Raw genomic sequence first — 6,456 nt, 5'->3', positions numbered from 1 at the left:
AAAAAGGTTAACCAATGTCTCTTCACAAGGTAAGTATAACCTAATGGAATACCACACTTTGTACATACATCAATCCATTTAAGCAACAGCTTACATTTCACCCGTTACTGGATGCCTACTAAGAGACCACTTTGCTGCCAGCAGAATTAACAGTAACTTTGGCCTCTTTCATGATGCTCTTTCTCTGCGGATAAACTGTATGAATGGTGAACGCAGGCAAGCTCAATGCACACACAGTGTTTTCATTTTGTTCACAATAATGGAAACAATTGTGCCCAGTTTCATACTATGCATAACACCCTTACAGACTCTCCTAGGCTTTTCTGATACCTTAGGGCATATCTTGTTAATGAAAGTGGAAATAATGGAGATAAAGCACAGATGCTCACAGACTCAGGTCAGAGCGATGGGGCTGGATGCTAAAAGGCTGAGCCTGGTTCCAAGGAAAGGAGCTTGGAAGCCACTCTGCTCATGTTGCTACTGCCTCTGTAACAGATGCTGCACAACAAATAATGCTGTGAATGCTTTTCAACATTTTGCATAAAAGCAAAAATCTCAAGATTTGTTAGCAGAAACAAGACTGATGTAGGTCATCCATAAAAGTGAAGTAAATAACTTCAAAAAGTGGGGGACACCTGCATTTTAAACCAATTATTTTTCACTGTGTTTGTTTTAAGGGGTTGACTTAGGAAAATGGTTGATTAGAATCAATCTGAAAAATGTTAAATTTCTTTGCAAATAATTGTGCCGCTCATGTCACTGGGGGTATATATATGCTCCAACTTGAACAACAATAAGTATAATTAAATGAGTTTAATAGAACGAGGCTGATAGTGTAAACTATCAAAATAGCCATAAAGTAAATAAGAGGAGACTTGCATTCCAATAGCTTTACTTACTGCAACAGGGTCCAACGTCAGAGAGAGTGGGAGGAAGGAAAATAATTGTGATAATTCATATTCAAACAAGTTGATTGTGATCTTTCACTTTAGTGATTTCTTATTTACTTCATTTTGTGACATTTCTACAATAGCTAGGACTCTTTTCCAGTTTATTTGAACCATATTTTCTTCATCATCACTTCTCCATCCCCTTTCAGGTTGCAACATTTTGTATCACTTTATGTCTTTGAACCTTTACATATGTTTTTCCTTTGCCTAGAATGCCCTCCCCAACTTACTTGCCTTGTAAACTTTAGTTAATTGGTGAGGATTCAATTCTGGTGTCACCTATTATATTTTTCCCCCCGCTTTAGATCATCCCAAGCCAATGAATTATGCTTGTCTATGTCTCATTTTTAAATCATACCTTTTCCCATTATTCATCACACTGCACTGCCATTATCTATTTGCTAGTATCCATATACTACTATTAGATTGGGGACCATTCCAGGTATAAACTGTGTTATTGGGCTTTGGATCCCAGTGGCAGGCCTTACAGAAGGCATTCAGGAGGCATCTGTTGAATTATCAAAACATGATTGAATAATTTGTAATGCTGTTTCAGTTAGCTTTTGCTGAATAACATGCCACCCCAAAACTTGGTGGCTTGAAATAAATGTAATTAACTGATGGTTAGTTGGCTGGACTATTCCCGTCTGGCCTGACTCGGCTGACCTCTGCCTGGTTGGCTCACGCATCTATGATCAGCAGATGGGTCAGCTGGAGGTCAGAAAATCTAAGACAGCCTTACTGACACATTGGACAGTTGGCAGGCTGTTGGCTGGGGTGATGGGCATGATTAGGACACGTCTCTCATCATCCATAAGGCTAGCCCAGGCAGTAGGAAGAACAGCAAGAGACTAAGCCCCTGAGTGCAAGCCAATTCCAAGCTTCTGCCTGTTACAACTGCTAATGTCCCATTTTCCAAAGCAGTTATATGGCCAACCCCAACTCAGGGCTTGGAGAAGTAGACTCTACCTCTCAACAGGAGGAACAGTAAAGTCATCTTGCAAATTAGAGTGTGTATATATAGCAGGAGAATCATGTCACTTGAATCCATCACACATGCCTGGGAAAGTTCCAAATTCGATAGTCCCTCCTCCCTTCTTTAGATTTTTGTGACAAAAATCCCTGAATATTAAACAATATTGGCCAATTCAATATTAAACAATAGGGCCAATTCAAAATTATCCTCTGCTTTTTATTCTTTTTTCAAATTGGAGAACAAACAGTAACAGGTTTTGTTCTCCAGAAAATTTACATAAGATTTTCTTGAAAGAAATTGAGTCAGAATAAAAGAATTAACATTTTTAAAGTATATTTCTTTATTGATTTCAGAGAGGAAGGGAGAGGGAGAGAGAGATAGAAACATCAATGATGAGAGAGAATCATTGATCGGCTGCCTCCTGCACACCCCCTACTGGGGATCGAGCCTACAACCCGGTCATGTGCCCTTGCTCAGAATCAAACGTGGGACCCTTCAGTCTGCAGGCTGACACTCTATCCACTGAGACAAACCAGCTAGGGCAATAATTACATTCTTAAAAGGCCTCTATGTTTAACTCCTTGGGCTGAAGGAACGACCAGGAAGTTATCAGAGCCTGTAGCTTTTCATAATGGTCCGGTGAGATGCAGAAGTGGTGGTGAGATTTTTCTCTCCAGGCTGTTGGGGTCATATAATGTCAAAATGCAAGGCCTGGAGAAAAGACACCAGAGCTAAGGAGTGGGGGGAGGCTTAGGAAAATTTAGGGCCCACGGCACCTGAATAGTAGGAGAGGATTGGAGATGTGGTTTTGGCAATGTTATGTAGCTTCTGATATGGAATCCTTTCATGTTTGTGGGAAAAGACAAATCAAGCTTGGAATTCTTGTTCTACAACCTCTTGGCTTCTGCTCCTTGTTCCTTGAATGTAACTCAGTGAGTGTGGGGACTGAGCCACATAGAACACCCATTAAGATGTCCAGTTTAAACTTAGAATAATAGCCCTGAAGATATACCATTGATAAATCAGGAGGCTCTGAAGGTATGTGATGAGTTGGAGAATTTCACGACCCAAAAACTCATGCCTGCTGGATTTCTCAGTGGCAATGTGGTCTGGATGAGAGAACTTTATTCCTGAAGGCTGCTTCAGCTGTGGGGAAGGGTTGGGGAGCAGCTCTCTTGTAAGGACAGCAGGGAGGAGCTGCTCAGGGCAGAGAAGTAGCTGTGGCAGGGGAGCATTGTGGTTGAAAAGTGACTCCTTAGTATCCAAAATGTTTACAGGATCTGTAGTCAAGGCCCATCTTTTATTGCTGATACTAGTAATGTTTATTTGCTTTCTGTTTTTCTTTGCTACCTGTGATAGGAGTTTATGCATTTACTGATTTTCTTCAAAGAATCAATGTTGGCTTTGTCAAATTTCTTCTTTTTTGTCTATTACATGCTGTTTGATTTTATTTTTTATTTTTCCCTGAGCTTTTTTGTTTCTGCCTTGGATTTAATTTGCTCTTTGTCCGCCAGCTTATTACTGTGGGAATTTGGATAACTGATTTCAAACATTTTTCTTTAACAATATATGCATTTAAAGATATAAATTTCCCTCTAACCACTGCCTCGGTTGCACAAATTTTGATCTGTGTTTATTTCATTATCATTCAGTTCAAAATATTACCTTATTTCCCTTCTGATTACTTTTCTTATTTATTTAGAAGTATATTATTAAATTTCCAAATTGGGGGACTTTTATAGTTAGTTGTTACTGATTTCTAATTCCATTGTGTTCAGGTAATATACTCTGTAGGTTTCAATCTTTTGAAATTTATCATGACTTTGATTTTAGGGGCCAGCATGTGGCCAGTGTTGATGAAAAAAACCACTTAGACAGAATGTGGACTACAGCACTTAGTAAATGTCATCACACGTTACACATCCTTACTGACTTTTTTTGCACCTGCTCTGTCAATGACTGAGAGGGGGTGTTTAAATCTTCAACTGTGATTATGGATTTTTTTCTGTTTTCAGTTCCATCAGTTTTTGCTTCAGGTATTTTGAAGCTTCTAATCGGTATATACTCCTTTATTATTACGTCTTCCTGAGGAATTGATCCCTTTATCATTATGAAATGTTCTTTATCTGTGGCAAAATGTAAACGATGGAAAGGAAATGCTATGGAAAATAAAGACTAGGAGAAAGAGGAGTTAGAAGGAGGGGGTGAGTGGCAGCTCGCAATTTTTAAAAGTGATCAGAGAACGCCTCCTTGAGAAGATAACATTTGGGCAAAGACTTGAAGAAGTTAGCAAGGTGGGTTCCAGGCAGGGGGTAGTGGAAAGTACAAACACCCCCAGACAAGAGTGTGCTGAGTAGTTTCAAGAACAGGGAGAAAGCCAGTGTGGCTGGAGAGGAGTGAGTGATGGGGAAACAGTAAGAGAGACGATGAGGAAGCTCACGGGAGACCAGATCATGGAGAGCCTTGCAAGTTTTGTGAAACTTGGCTTTTCCTTTTAGTGAAATACTGAGTTATTACATGGCTTTCAGCATGACTTGCTCCATGCTCTGAATTGAATATAAGTAATAGTGGAGCAAGGGATGGAAGTGAGGACCCCTATCTGCAGACTATTGCAGGAAGCAGGCCAGGCACAGAAAGGGATGATTGCAGCCAGGGGCTTAGCAATGGACACAGCAAAGCATAAGGGAAAAAGAGGGGGCAAGGAAGACTTCAAATCTCTTGGACCGAAGAAATAGAACGTTTATCTCCATTTTACAGGTAGGAAACTGCAATCTGGCTCAGTTCATTACTGACTCCTCAGAAAGCGGGTCACAGGGGAGTTAACATTAATAATGGAGAGTTATTATGCTAAGAGAAATAAACCAGTCAGAGAAAAACAATTCTATTTGATTTCACTTACATATGGAATCTAATGAACAAAATAAACGAACAGACTCATACTGAGAAAGACTGACAGCTGTCGGAAGGGAGAGGGGATGAGGGCTGGGTAAAAGAGGTGCAGGGATTAAGCAAAAACAAACAAACACTCTCATAGACAATAGTATGGTGATTATCAGAGGGAAAGGGGGGTAGGTAGGAAAGGAAAGGTGGGATAAATGGTGATGGATGGAGGCTTGGGGTGCTGAACACAATACAGTTATAGAAGCATATAGAAGAATACCTCTATATACCTCTGAAATATATAATTTTATTAACCAATGCCACTCCAATAAATTAAAAAAAATTAAAATTAAAAATAATGATATTGAATTAAAAAATAAAAGTAAAAAAGTTGTCATTGTGTCTGTGTCTGTGAGCCAGAGAACTCCACTGTAAATCTTTGGTGAAGTGGGAGAGAAGCCCTGGGAGCCAGGCTTCAAATGAAACATTTTATGAGGTAGGCAAAGGTGGTCAAAATTACTTACAAATTAAATGAATTCCTTAGTAACAAATGCCTGAAATTATTTGAAATATTGCTTTAAAATCCATACAGATTATACTGCCAAAAGTGATAATGGAATTTTTATAGAGTCAATCTCGTTGATGTATTACAGAGAAGATACATCATGAATAATTTAAATATATTCTTGGGAAGTTTTGAAAGTGAGCATCATCAAAAATGTTGTTAATGTGAGAACAGGAGATAAAAATGCTGGTCCAAGAAATAGGTGTTACAAGATATTAAAATAGGAAAATAGATAAGTATAGATAAAAATGGGAAGTATTAGCATCAAATTTTTATCACTCCATGGTAGTCACACTTAATAAATACTTGTCTTTATATGTCTAGATTTTTTATTAGCTTTTTTTGCCCAAATTATACTGTAAATGTTGTTTTTTTAAAATATATATTTAATTGATATTTTACAGAGAGGAAGGGAGAGAGATAGAGAGCCATAAATGTCAATGAGAGAGAAACATCGACCAGCTGCCCCCTGTACCCCCCCCCCCCCCCCCCGGGGATGTGCTCGCAACCAAGCTACATGCCCTTGACCAGAATCAAACCCTGGACCTTTCAGTCCGCAGACCGAGGCTCTACCATTGAGCCAAACCCGTTTCGGCTGTAAATATTGTTTTGTTAGTTGCTTTTTCCAATCAATAGTTTATATTTTTCATTTCAGTAAATTTTTATCCCATCTACCATCCTGGACATATTCTATTATTCTACAAAATGTTCTTTGCAGATGGTTTGTTCAATACAATATCTAATCCAAGCCCTTTCATAGCTGTTTGTTATATATTACAAGTGGCTTAAACTAGCACAACCCTTTTTTATGACATCAACTTATTGGACAGCCCGGTTCAGACTTCAGTGAGGACCATCTCCTGTCCTAGTCTGATTGCTTCCTTATTTTGCTTTTTTCCTGCTTCCCTGGAATTACTTGAAAATAACATTAAGTTGAATGAATCATTTTTTACTAGACTACCTCTTAGTAGATATTGTACTTAGGATATGAGTAACTTTAATACTTTTTTAAAAGCATATGTTGACAGAAGGTACAAATAACATGAAAAATTATACATCTTGTTATTTAAAATCTTTCATTTAGT

This window comes from Pipistrellus kuhlii, unplaced genomic scaffold, assembly GCF_014108245.1.
Source record: "Pipistrellus kuhlii isolate mPipKuh1 unplaced genomic scaffold, mPipKuh1.p scaffold_m20_p_5, whole genome shotgun sequence".
NCBI classification, from domain to species: Eukaryota; Metazoa; Chordata; class Mammalia; order Chiroptera; family Vespertilionidae; genus Pipistrellus; species Pipistrellus kuhlii.
This window is presented reverse-complemented; position numbering follows the sequence as displayed.